At 42.7% G+C, this 14,630-nt stretch overlaps 1 long non-coding RNA gene across 1 annotated transcript in view; it reads right to left on the bottom strand.

Annotated features, from left to right (window-relative positions):
- Positions 1-14,630, bottom strand: part of LOC140691429 (uncharacterized) — a 151,237-nt gene that overhangs the window by 104,240 nt on the left and 32,367 nt on the right. The window lies entirely within an intron of this gene.

Genomic DNA, 14,630 nt, shown 5'->3' with positions numbered 1-14,630 from the left:
TTAATTATCTCAAAAGTAATTCAGTTTCTAGAATAAATGCACTACAGGTTTATACCATAGAAATAGTAATATTCAATTGCAGGGTCTCATTAAGGGATAGAAAAAACTGAAATCTGTACTTCCAGCATGCAACTGATGAACCTCCTGTGCAGTGTATTTTATTTGCAAATGATTTTAATCTATAGATAGGCAGTTTTTCAGAGTCTTCAAAGCTTTTCACACATATTTTTAATAACCATAGAAATTATGTGAGATGTTAGAGTGGAAGGGAAATTTTTCTCCCATTTTCTCTCTAGAGAAGCTAGGATTTGAAGGGGTTTACAGGTGATGGAGCTCGGGCTAAATCCAACCTTCCAGCCCCAACGCATCTTCCTTTACCCAAAGCTGCCCTTAATCGTGTGTAAAAATTGTAAAGGAAATGATAAAATTGCCCTTACTTTAGAAATATGTTATGTTCTTCAAGGCAAAATTCACACGTAGGAATGTATATGTTTAGGATGATCAAAAGTAAGTGGGTACATTGTTAAAAATGTGAAACGAAATAACTTCTCGGTTCAGAAAACAGACATCTGAAAATTAGGTTTAAGGAAATAAAGTCATTGGTGGAAATCAGAATTCTGAACTGTTCTGTGTCATTTAAAGAGGAACTCAAATGTCCATCACCCACACCTTCATGCATTCATTCATCAAATTTTGGCATGGAGTGAACCACGCACTTCGCACGAACAGATGCTCCTGTTTCAAATAGTTCCACGTTTGCCTGTATACCAAAGCACAACAACATGAAGTTAGGAGCCTGTGAGGCAAAACAAAGATGAATTGACCATATAATTTGCAAACAAGGCCAGGTTTGGCTCATATGCCTGCTTTAAATGATTCTAAGAAAGAAAACACCTCTTAGACAGAAGCTAAAGCAGGATGTATAATCCAGTGACATGCTGGGCGAAAACTCCCTTCTTTGACTATTTGCATCATCTTTTGCCTAAACATCTCACCCACCACTGGACCAGAACTGCTGGAGCACAGAAAACGCAGCAGCCCCAGCAAACTGCTCAGCACCTGTACACATTACGGACACAGAAGCACGCGTGTTAGCTAACCACACACCTGATGACTGACATGAACAGTACACAGAAACTCTCAATGCACGTTGAGTCTTAGCAGAAAGACAAAATAACACATGTGGAGCGAACTGCAAGTTAAGGGCTCCAAAGGTGCTTCAAAGTGCTGCTTCATTTCATTCCTAAGCAGCTCCATGAGGATGGGATGAATGGAGATCAAGCCTCACCTACCCCATCATTCTATTTTACTGTGAGAGCAGACTGGGGCAGAGTCAACATTAGAACACAGAACTCCGAACTCCAGTGTCTTGTCGCTTCCCCAAAGGAGCACACGTGCTTCTGGGCAGGTCAGAGCGCTGGTGACACCGATACAAGTGCTCGTGCTCACGGGAAAACGCAGAGGGCTGCTGCGCTGCCTCAGCGGACAGGGACCGTGTGGTGTTCACTGGGGAGAGGGAAGTGGTGGCAAAACACTGGGGTCAACCTGGTATTTTTATCAGCTGGTCACCAAAGACGAACATGCAGTAACGTTCAGGGTTTAACAGCAATATTTTACTTTTCCTCCAAACTCAAGCATTTTTGTCTACAATGAAAAACCACAATTAGGTAATTTTCTATAATGGTTGTCTAAACAATCAGAACAGCAGCCCAAAGCTCTTCATTATTCAGTCCCAAATGACTCAAAGAAACGCTCTGACATTTCACTGCCCTGAGCAGACCCAGACTGATGGATGCTTGAAGCCGGGTGGCTCTAGCTAATGCCTATTCCTCTTTTCCTCAAAGTCAAATTTCGGTCCAAGCAGCCTGTGTATTTATACTGGGGGATAATGGCCTACATAATTAATAAAGCTTATTTTCAGTTGAGAAGACAGCAAATGAATAAGGGGCCTGGATCTGAAAGGCAGCCGACTCCTGGCCACACAGCCACTCAGCCGCAGCAAGGTTACAGCCTGCTTGGTGAGGTCAGGATATTCTGTACAAAGGTTTCAACGTCTTCTTAAAACTGCAGATTAATATTCACAAAGGGCAAGGGTGATAAGAAATGTCACAGCAAGCTTTGTCTTCAAGGGAGTTACAAAACAAGCCACAGAGACCAGTAATTCTCTCAAATGATGAATAAAAAGGCTTTGCCTCACTTAAAAATCAGTCTCCTGAACAACAGAAATTTTAGCTCCAAGAGGCTCTCATAGCTCCAAATATTTCCCATTTCCCCACAAGTGATGGAACATACAGATGGGACTAAGACAGACTCAAGTAAATAAATCTCTCTCAAAAGATCATTATTACCTTAAACTGCTGACTTTATTTTTTTTGCGATTTTCATTCTTAAAATAATAGAGTAAAGGTAGCTTACCCACTGCCAAGGCAAATTTGAGGGACAAGAAATCTGATGATCTTTGTGACCCTTAGCACGTATTTAAGAAACTCATCACATTTCTCAGGCACTTATTGTGGCCGTAAAGTCATAATATCTAAAAAAATGTTTCTGTAATCTTAGTAAGATGAATCCTGAGTCAAACCGTTCCCTTTAATAACACGTTCCAACGTAAGAGGCTTACTGAAATATGAGACACATTAAATGTGAAGCACTGGGGTTTACACAGTCTCTCATTTAATCAAACCACATTTAACATTCCAAGCCTGTCTCTGGCTCCCCGGGGGTTTTACACCTTTATTCTGGGAATCACCCCGTTTCCCTCCTACATACTCTGTGCTTGAGGTTGTGCTGCCGTAGCCTGATGGTAACTCCTCATTCACAGGCACCGTCCACGTCATGCCCACTTCGTCCATGCTGCCTGACGAATGCAGCCCCCCGGGGGACAGCTGAGAATGGCGCCCATCCCTTCCCCGCTGATGCAGTGACTCTGGACCACTCACCCGCAAACAGACTCTACGTTCCATAAAGTAAACACACTCCACCGAGGGGCAGGGTGGCTTGGCAGATCAATTCCTGATGGTGGAAACACATGCTTTGGTTCAGATGCCATCACCCAGAACTCATTCGATATTTTGTCCAGTGGTCACCAAAGCTTTATAGATTAGAAAACTCAATCAGGAAACATCAGGTTGACAGGTGTCTTAGTGCAACGACACACTTTCCTGCCTATAAACAGAGTACAGAAAACAAAGGAGAAGCAATTTCCAGGGTAACAGCTCAACTTGGCCCATCTATTTTGTTGAGTTTGTCATCTAAATAAGAAAGATTGAGCATTTCAGCCATGTGAATTCATTCTTAATTTACTCTTCCTTCTCCTTTTGCCTTTGTTTTCACAAACGGATATAGGCAAAAGATTGGTCTGGTTTCTTAGAAGTATCTTAGAAACCTGAACTGACTTGAAGCACTGAAGCCAGCCCTGGGCCCTCCAACCAGCTCACAGGACTTACTGGTAAGTTCACTTAAAACTTCCTGCAAGAGTACAGTAATCCTTTTAGAGTTTGGATCAGTGATGCCCAGATTTGATTTCCAATCACAGTTCCTGGAGAACTTGACTAATGTGGATTAGTGGGTGTCACTACCAGACATTCCAATCCCACAGAGAATCTGTGTGGTGTTGTTTAGAGAGGGGGAGGTCTATCCTTGCAAGGTGTTTGCCAGAAAGTCCTTCCCACAGAGATAGTCATTCACTTCATTCGAGGAAAAACCTCTTCCCCCCTTTCTTTCTTCCTTTTCTCTATTTTTTTCTTTTTAAATATAAGAAGAAAACAAAGAACTAGTTGCAGATGTTTTACGTACATTTTTTCAGACATCCACCCAACAGCCTTTTGAAATAAGCAAGATAAAGATGAGGAAGCAGTTAAGGAAACAGGAGCTCAGGGAAGTTAAATAACCTCCAACATCACACAGCCAACAACTGGCTAAGCAGGGATCCAAGTTCAGGCAGGCGTAGTTTCAAAAGCTTCACTCTTTCTGTTCCATTAAGTTGCTTCAAATATGAAGAAATTGTGAAATACTTTTTGTTTAGAAAGGAAATGGCCATTAGCATTTTTGTTTTATGTTTTTCTCTCTAAACTTTCTTCCGTGCGTGGCCTTTGTCTATTACATATATAATTTATAACCTATTCCACTTAACAGCATATCTTTCTCCTGATCTCATGTTACTATACAGCCTTTACAACCTCCTCTTCGCTGTTGTATGACAGTCTGTGACTGTCACACATACATTAACAAGTTACTTAAACACCCCTCAGCTGTTACAAGTTTGGTAACCTTCAGTTACCTACTTGTAGAAGCCAGTTCACCTGACTGCCTTTGTGACAATGAACTGGACCTGCCCAGGCTGTAGGTGGTCTCAGGTCTGCTCCTTGTATCAGTCTCGCTCCGCAGCAAGCCAGGGCCCAGCAGGGAGGGAACATTGGGGATGAACACCCTGACCCTCTGTTCTTCTATGCCTCTTCTTGGCTGTATTCACCAAGGAGGACAAGAAGACTAGGTGATGCCGTCCATGGAGGTGAGCACCTCAGGGCACAGGCAGGGAGAGAGCGGCAGGAAATGGATCTGGAGGGATATGGAGACAATCGCCAGCGTAACTTGCCCTCTTCCCCACTTAGGTACAATTTCTTCTTCTTTTAGATGGAAAAATTTGCATATGCAGCACAAGGGAACTCATTTGCCATCGACCACTGTATCCTTGTGGAATGCTGTCAGTTTAATCATACTTCCACCAAGATCCAGAATGATAGTACTGCCCACATTCAGAGCCCTTTCATGTAAAGTAGCAGAAACAGAAGGCACAGGGGAGGACAGAAAGGATAAACACACAACACAGATGCTACAGCTCCTCCTTTACAAGCTCCAAATTCACCTTTCTAGCCTCCTTCCCTGCTTCTCAGTTCAGTGAGATGAGGAGTCCAAAATGGCGAGGGGCAGCCCTAGCTTCTACCACAATAAAACCATGGCCGTGTTCCCAGAAGCATTCCTCTCCTGGACACTGAGTCTCCAGGTCCAGCAAGCCCAAGACTGCAAAGATGTGAAGCGAATTTCTGAAAGTGAGCAATAGTTGGGAGTGCCAGTGAAACAGCACTTTTGCATCTACTCCTTGGCTCCTGGACCCATGGCTGTTGGGGAGAAGACTGGTCACTGGTTTGAGGTGCATGTCCCAGAGGACAGTGTCCTAGCCTTGCAGGGAGGGCACAGTCTCCTAAGGTATTAGCAAGGGTACCATTGGCGCCATACTTTAGCCTTCATCCTACTTCCCATAACATCATCACCACTGCTTCCAAGTGACAAGGAGACCAGTAAACCCACTGCCAAAGCTCCTTTGTCAAAAGTCTGAGGTAATGATTTTTGTGACAATACATTAATGAGTAAAGCCTTCTGCATGTCCACAAATGAAGATGTTGGCACAGATTTTATGGGTATCGTTGGTAGATAAGTATTTGGAATGTGTGTGAGGACAAATCACTGCCCTTCCATGATGAAGAGTTCTAAAGTAATCAACACCTAATATGTGGCCAAGTCTCCCCTCTGTGAACTGGTGCCACATCCAGGGTTCAACACTGGCCTCTTGTGTTGGCAGGCTGGACACTCGGAAGTGGCCACAGACAGCCCAGCCCTGGTGCAAGGGAGCCCATGTTGCTGGTCTTCCATGTGACGCGCACCGCTTGGCCATGGCCATTTGTGTAAGGCACTCTGACGAGTGTGCAGTGCCTGGGGAGAGGCCCATCGCCTGCTGCACAAGAGGTCCTTTGTCCATCGACTGTTGAGGTCCCCTGTGAAGTAAAAGCTCCTCTGGTTGACACTGATGTGAGACACGACACCTTCATTCTCTGTCCGTCCTCACTCCTCTGCCCCAGGTCTCCTTATCACCGATCTTCCAAGCAGCCAGTGTTCAAGAATCCTATCTGAACATCAGGCCATCTCTTCTTCCATGAGCTAGACAACCAGACAAACTGCTGGAGGTGTATCTTCTAAACTCCTCAACCACTCTTGAGTGGGGCTAGGGCACAGCAGCCACCAGCTCTTGGCTGGTGAAGACAGGTGGTGACAGATTCTCCTCTGTCAGCTCATGACAAGGAGCTCCCTAAGAGGCCTTTGATTATGTGCTGAGAGAGAAGTGGCAAGACCCAGGTGCAGGCCCCGTGGGGTCAGTCCTGAGCAGTTTACTCGTGCCCCATGCACCTGCTCAGGCCCAGTCTTGCGTATACAATTTCCACATTACAATGGGATGCTGCCGTGCATATTCAACATCACATTTACGACCGAATGTTTCATGTAAACCCCAATTTTGACAGGTTGTGTCTCATAACTGCTGATATCTCATGGGTAGATGTTCAGTCTCTACCAGGGTCTAGAAGCAAATCAGGGGCAGCTTTTCAAATGCAAAGCATTGTCACCAGGAGTGGGTGTGGTCTACCTGAAATCCCTAGGCCTGTGTGTGACTCTACTGTTGAAGCTTTCCAGAGCCTCAAAGGCATCTTCCTCTTCCAGAGACACTTCTAGGTGCCACTGAGTCTACGGGGCATGAAGGTCCGAGTGGCAAGACAGTTTCCACGACACCTCATGTCTTTCCAAAGCTGGAGAACTGAGGGCTACCTCAGGAGCAGCAAAATCCAACGTACGTCACACCAAAATCCAGAGAGAGTCACTGAGGGCTGTGCCCCTGCACTGGCCTTTTACTTTGGAGGAGACAGCCTTACGTTCAGGACAAGTGGACCCCAAAAAGCTTCCTCAACCAGGCAGTCACCGAGGTGTCCACAGGGATTATCCGCTCGTGCTGGCAATCATAAACACTGCCTCTCAAGTCCGATTAGCATGAAGTAACTGGCATAACAGTCCAGTGTGACAGTCTACCGGGTCGTTGAGGCACCTCCAGACAAGTGTCCAAAAGCAGGAGGCTGAGCAAAGCCGTGTGGTACAGCAGTAAAGGGTTATGGCTTCCCTGGCAGAAGCAGGCAAACTGCCTGAGTATCTTTATTGATGGGCATTGCAAAGAGAGCATTTACTCAATCAATGGGCGCGTGGTACACATCGGGGGCCATAGACTATGCTGATTTATTGCAACAAAGATACCACATCTGGTAGAGCAGCTGTGATTATCACTGCTGATTAAGTCTGTGATAATCCAAGTCCCTCTGCAAGATCCACCTGGCTTTTCTACCAGCCAGATGCACAGGTTAGATGAAAGTGTGATGGGAACCCCCTCCCCTGCATCCTGACATCTCCATAAAGGCACAAATCTCTGCTACTCTCCCTGATAATTCAATTCACTATTTTGAGGATGAGGGCATGTCCAGGAATGTCCGCTTGGGTCCTTCCCACCATAATAGTCCTTACTCCAATGGCAAGAAGATCTATGTGAGATTCTGACAGTTATTAAACGTATTTATAGCCTCCACGGCTTTGGAGTTAGCCACAGGATGAGCCCGTGGCCTAACTGAGCCCCCTGTGAAACAGACTCATGCCGTGACTCTATCACCTGCGACCTTAAACCCCTTTTTGGTCAAGAGGCCATGGTGATAATTTGTGTCTTTAAGGATTAATGTCCTATCAGAGACATTACCTACAAAACCCTAGAAAATCTGGGCATTTACCACCCAGGCACAGCTGTCCTGTAGCAGATCACACGTCTTTCTCGGGGAGGCTTAGAACTGCAATGGTCTGCCTTATGGATGCGCATAAAGGTTTTCCCGAACATCTGGAAGAGAGAAAGAACATAAAGAAACCCTTCACAGAGCTACAGAACTTTAAAGGGGGCTGGGAGTGGGCACAGCAAGTGGGCACAGGGGAGAGAGGGCAAGGGAAATCCAGGGTCCCATTTGGCATGAGCTGAATGTAAGAGGCCTTGAAACATCCAAGTGGCCATGTCTAAAACACACCTAGGAGTATGAGTCTGAGCAAGAAATCTCAGGTGAGTAGCATTAGCAATTAGAAATTAAAGTTGTCAACCTGAAGATGAAGTTAGTGGAAAGGCAATATCTAAAGTTTAATGGAGAAAAGAAGACCCAGCAGAGAGGTCCAAGGAAGATCGCCCAGAGTGATGCAAGAAGAACCATGAAAATGGGATATTGTAGAGACTGAAGGAAGAAAGCATTTCAGGAAGGAAGTGGTCCACTGTATCAAATCTTGCTGGAATTTCAAAGGAGAAAGAAAACTATGGCTCTTTGATTTGGTGACATGAAGACAACCAGTGACCTTTGCAAGAACTGTTTCTGTGGAGCTCTGAGGGCAGAAGCCAGACAGGGTATTAACCCAGTGCGATAAAACACTGTGTATATCAAACAATTCTGTCCTTCAAAAAAATCAAATGACTTAACATTTTTTGAGCTTATTTTATGTGTTTGACTTGGATTCCTCCACTACCACATTTTTATGGTCCATATTCTAGTGACGATTACCCACTGACAAGCCCTTTGTCTAGCTTGCTCCAAAGGAGATCCGACTCAAGCCTCATCCACATACCTGAGAGGCCTATTCTAAGGGTTAAGCTTCCTGAGTTGTTTGTCTTGTGTCCTTTTGCAGTGACAAAGCAGAAGGAGCAGGGAGAGGTTCTTAGCATGCTAAAAAGGACGCTTTGTCATTAACACTGCGTCATCCACCACAAAGGAAAACCAGCCTGGAATTCTTCACACCAAACATCACAGACTTAAATTCCTCCCTAGCACTATAGCCAAAAATGCATAAATCTGCATGTTTTGTTACGTGTTCGTTTCCTGGGCACTGACTGTGTTTCTGAAATACACACCCATACAGAGCATTTCTCTCTTCCCTTCTCTAAGCTTGTGCAGCCTTGGATCTCTGTGTTTGTTGGCCTTTTATTTCAATTCATCGTTGAATTACATTTGGGCATGAAATCAATGTATCAGGGTTTTTTGGGAGTTTAATTATTCCAAAAGATAAATTACAGTAACCTTGGAACTGAGTAACAGAAGCATTATAAAGAGGATAGGACCACAACATTGACTGGTGAAGACCACTAACGTCTAAGCAGAGAAAGTCTGGCTAACTAAGCGTTAAACGGGGATTTAACTATCCATAATTCGGTGATCAAGGTGAGCCTAAAACAGCACCAAGCTAAGACAGCTAGACATTGACTGACAGCACCAGGAGTCTATTAAAATCGTTTTCTGCATCATGACTCCGAGGAAACTTAATAGATTCATTCCCATGGCTTTAGTCATTTGTTTGAATACAAATTGCATTCTTACAGTTTCTACATCTCATATCATTACGGAAGCAGTTTGGTCTTTCTGCAAACCTGAATTGTTTCCACACAGTAAAAATTTACATATGGTATAAATTTCACATTTTGACTCCAGGAATGTAGGTAAGTCAGTATCCAGGCCGACGAATCCATCAAATTGTTGATTTCTCTTTAGATGCAGCTCTCTGTCCCAAACGGGAAAAAGAAGCACATTTTTCACATGGTAGACAGAAGTCTGAAGAGGACTTCCCTACTAGATTTAGAAATGATAATGGATTATAAATTGAATAGAACGCCATGGTTAGCTAGTCAGCAAATAATGATCTAACAGCATGACTCTGCACGTGGGCTGCACTGAAGAACACGAGAGGATTCACGGGCCACCACCCTCTCCACCACCCACCCATGTCTGAAGCCGTGTTCCCACTGTAAGTGCAAACAAAGAGCAGCTCTTGCAAGAGGAGGGGATAATGACATCAAAAAACTGCCACGATGCAGTGTGTGAAGTGCTCTGCCATTGGACATCATTTGGTGATGCGACGCCAGCACTGCGAGGTGCAGAGCGGCAGCCTCTGAGCACCGGCAGCTCAGACAGATGACGAGTCACCGTCTCTCTGAGCTCATGGCCTCAGGCCGGACTGCTCATCACCCAGCACTGCAACACACCCGACCTCTGCCAGGGTCCTTCATTTCTTTATGATGTCCAGATCCCTGACCTCCTCTCACAGCTTCTTTAGTTACTAGGTGAGCAAGAAGGTGATGTGGAAGAACTGAGAGTGATCTCTGCATTAAAAATAATCCACATTGTGATTGCAATTCTGTCAAGTTACATGGAAGGGTGAACAGATCTATGTAAAAAAACAATTTTTACATTTAGTGGGGCAGAAATTGAGCATGGAATTTTTTATTTTTTAATGAAGACTTTTTTCTATTTTCAGAATGTTTATGTAATTATTTTTTTCTAAAGTAAAAAGGCAGTTTTATATCAAAAACAATCTTATCAAACCAAAATGTCCCATTTTTGATCACTTAATAATTTTGAAGGAGACAAACTCAAGCAGACTCAGAGAAGCTGCATTATAAACACTGACACAGACAAACGGTGTGTGCTTTTGGCCAGTTGCCTGTAGTTGTTCCTCAAGGTGCGTGTGGCGGTGTCAGGCCAAGAAACCTAACAGAACGGAGCCCACGGAGAGCGCAGCTCTGTGGGAGAAAGTAGAATGACTCATCAAGGTGAAGAAGCTATGACGACGGAAGAGTGAAGAAAACTTTTAAAACCATAGTGGAATGTCCCCATCACTTAAAAAGATGCAGACAAGTAAGGATGATGTGAGAGTGAATGGCGTGTGCAAGGGTTTTTTTTTTTCCCTTTTTAAAAAATTTCTGTAATGTGTTAAATATGCAGATTTTTAAGAATAAAAATTTCAACTCAGGCATTCAATTCAGTCTGTTCGGTGCTGAAATGACTGAATGGACCTTTTGACTAGAAAGCACCTGTAAACACGTGACCTTCCTCACTCACAGGACCAGAACCTGGGCTGGCGGTGCGAACCGTGCTCACCAGTCTTTCAGGGACCGTGCAGCCAACCTCACGCACATCCCTCTGCTAGTCTTCTAAGTGGTCCTGCAAAGCAGGCGCTACTGCCCTGTCCTTCCAGGCTGAGGCAGATGAGACCCTCACTTGTCAGCAGATGGCGGGCAGTCTGGGCAGGAAACTCCCCAGGTCACACCCCAGAGCTCATCTTCCAACCACTGTGCTAGACTGCCTTCTGCCAACTGCTGGAAGCTTTCATCTTTCATCACTCAGTGGGAATCATCTCTCACACTATTCTACGCAAACACTTCGAAAAGCCAAAATGTTTAAAACACATAACAAAGTGGTTGTGTTTCACTGCTTTTAGCAAATTCTGGATTAGAAGCGAAATGCAGATTTCTCATTGCTGTTTTCATATTAAGGTATGGCAGAAATGTTTAACCATTCCAAAAGCACCAATTTGCAAAGGAATATTGCTCAAGCAGGACTAAATACTTTTTCTTTCTTCTCAACATGTTGCTTTGTCTTAAACTGGCCTATGTAATACTTCAGCAATCTCTTTACCAATCCAAACTGAAACGGAGATGGTCAAAAACACAAGCTGTCTCAAGTTGGCCAAGATAAAACACAGCTATATGCTTTCTTCTTTTCTTTTTATTATGGTTTTCCAAATGGTTCATGTGTTTTCTTAACAGCTTTAGACATAATCATTAAACAAATTACCCGTCTGCTAAAGTTCACTGTGAACAGTCTAGGATTTGGTGGGGGAGATACTTTATGCAAAATACCAGTGAACAATCAGAATATATCAGGATCTAGAGAAAGATGTATTTAGGATGCACTTTATAAGACAAGAAAGCAGTTGTGAAAAATTCCTAGTCTGGAGGCAGAGCCTGCCTCGGCCACAAGAAGCTGTCTGACCTGTAAGACAGCGATGTTGATAATAGTAATGCCCTCCTCAGAGGCTTGCTGTGAAGGAGAAACAAGAGACTGTGCTTAACAGGCATGTAGTAAGTGCTCAGTAGCTCAGTAAATCTGCTATGTGAGCACGCCTTGAAGAGTTTTGGAAAGGAAGAATTACTAAGACCCACGGAATTCCACAAGGTGTCATAATCTAAATGATAAAATGCCATAAATATTTTAAACAAACCATTGTGTGCTAAATACTCATTCCTGAAAAAACTACAAATGTTACAATGTTCGTTGGAAGAGCTATTTTATAAGATAATTATATGATTTCTGGGTAGTTCTTAAAAGTGAACTGTAGGATGCAGTTTCCATGTTCTCAGAGAGCTAATGAGTTCTTCTTTCCATTGCCCTCCAAGTTCCACCCAGAAATCTCCTGGCATATCCTATCATTCAAAAGCAAATAAAATCACAAAGAAGATAAAACTATATTTTGCTCTCTGCTGACACACAATGATTAGTCATTGTCCCATGAAGCAGCTCCTGACACAACCCCTCTGGCGGCATTTCAATACGCTGAATAAGAAATACAGTCTCCCTTCTTAATTGAAGCTGCTTTGATTCTCATCATCTTCCCCAAATAGATTTCACCCAAAGGAACCACACAGTCACTCACACTATACAAAGCAGGACTGAAACAAGTCTTCGCTTGGCTCTGGCTGATCAGACTGATCAGAGACTTTCTTAGTGTGCAAAGACTGGCAGAGGTCATATGGTTCCCTTCTGCCGCAGGAAAAACCACCTTCACTGTCATTTACCTGATTAACGATATACTTAAAATTCTTCTCATGACCTTCACTTTCAGCCTGTTGCTGTTCTCCATTATTTCCGTTTTGTAACCTTTCCAACAGTTCAAGTAACCTGATCAGACTCCTGACCAAGCGCAACCTCTAATTATATTGTATTTGTTGTTCACATTATCCAAACATATCAACAGATGAGAAGGGAAGTCCATAATAACAAAAGGAATCTGAGCATTTTATATTTTTATTACTTTTTTGATATCACTAAACTTTTGTAATTCTGAGTATAGCCTCCCTAGTCTTTAGAACTTCTATGTATTTCTTACAAGGAATTGTGAATGGTACTAACATCACAGCAATCTAAGTCAGCATTTCCCAGACTGCAATTTACAGAACTCATGCTGAGGGTATGCCTTGTCAAAATTATTCCATGGTCACTTCAGTGTATAAAAAGCTAGAACAAGTAAAGGTAATACTGAAGGAGTCTCCGACTCTTGAGCACGTTAATATACATTATGAACACCCAAGAAGGAGTAGGGAATGCACTATTCAAAGCAACTGTCTTTGCAGATAACTGGATAAAGAAGTTGTGGTATTCATGGGAATACTACTCAGCCATAAAAAGGAATAAAATTATGCCATTTGCAGCAACATGGATGGACCTGGAGATCATACTAAGTGACATAAGCCAGAAAGAGAAAGAAAAAAACCATATGATATCACTTATATATGAAATTTTAAAAAATGACACAAATGAACTTACTTACAAAACAGAAACAGACTCACAGACATAGAGAACAAACCTATTATTACTGGGGGGAAAGTGGGTGGGAAGGGATAAATTGGGAGTTTGAGATTTGCAGACACAAACTACTATATACAAAATAGATAAACAAGTTTCTGTATATCTATATTTTCTATATCTATATTAAACTATATTTAATATCTTGCAGTAACCTATAATGAAAAAGAATATAAAAAGGAATATATGCATGAACATGTATGACTGAAACATTATGCTGTATACCAGAAATTGACATACCATTGTAAGCTGACTACACTTCAACTGAAAAAAAAAATTGTTTTTGTGTGTTGGGAAGGAGGAAATGTTAAGCCTTCATAAAACTAGAGTCTCAAGGATTATATTTCAACAAATGTTGCTCCAAAATACCAGATTTTTTTCTAAAGCAGAGCTGGATTCGGGGGTAGTCCAGCAGGGTCTCTCCCTGGGAGCCAGTATGAAAAAGGTGAGAAGAGACTGAGGCAGTGAATCAGCGCTGGGAATGCAGAGAGAGGAGAACATCATACCCACAGGATTGCTCTGAAGGAGAATGTCCGACAGGCCCGAGAGAAATATTCTAAGACACTTGAAGTGGGAGATAAGATAGCTGAAGAGAAGTCTGTTAACAACAAAAGGTCTCTGAACTGGGGACACACTAATGAATGCTACCACAACCCTCCTCCTCCAGGTATGGCTTTAAACAGAGGTTGGCCAGATGCTTGAACAAGAGACCCAGTGACTGCCATGCTCTGTACCCACAATCCTGATCTGATCTATATTAAGGGCTAAGTGGAACCTAGGTCTCTTACTTTATATTTCCCTCTTCCTACTTCTAGTTAAAATGTGTCTCTTGAGGGACATATTTTATGTGAAAAAAGTGACAGAATTACTTTATATTTTAATATTATTAAATATCTTATTTGTAATCACATTTACAGATAAAGGATCACATAATCTCTCTTGAAGCCTGAACATACGAAAATTTTAATATGTTGGCACAATCTGTAAGGTAAATGTTAATCTTCTCCCATAGTGAATAACATTTCATATACACCATGTATATCCAACCATCTTCCACTGAAAACTTGCTTTTTTGTTATATTTGAGACCCCTGAGTACAATTCCTTTTGTCTTACTCTTACCTCTCTACTCAGGGCAAAGTCTATAACATGCATTCAAGGGGGATTTCATGATATCAAAGACGGAAACAGTGATGATTTAATATTTGCAAAATCTATCTGAAATTCTAAGAAATATTTCAGTTTCCCAAAATGTTTTTCACTCTAGTGAGTCAGACAAAACATCAATAAAGTGAACATCTATACTCAGAGAAGAATTTTTCCCCAATTTATATTATTCAAGTAACTCATCATTAATATAGAGAATCCCTTCTGCATGTTTTTA

The sequence above is a fragment of the Vicugna pacos genome, chromosome 35 (assembly GCF_048564905.1).
Source record: "Vicugna pacos chromosome 35, VicPac4, whole genome shotgun sequence".
Lineage (NCBI taxonomy): Eukaryota > Metazoa > Chordata > Mammalia > Artiodactyla > Camelidae > Vicugna > Vicugna pacos.
The sequence above is the reverse complement of the archived record's forward strand: the minus strand, read 5'-3'. Positions and strand labels throughout refer to the sequence as shown.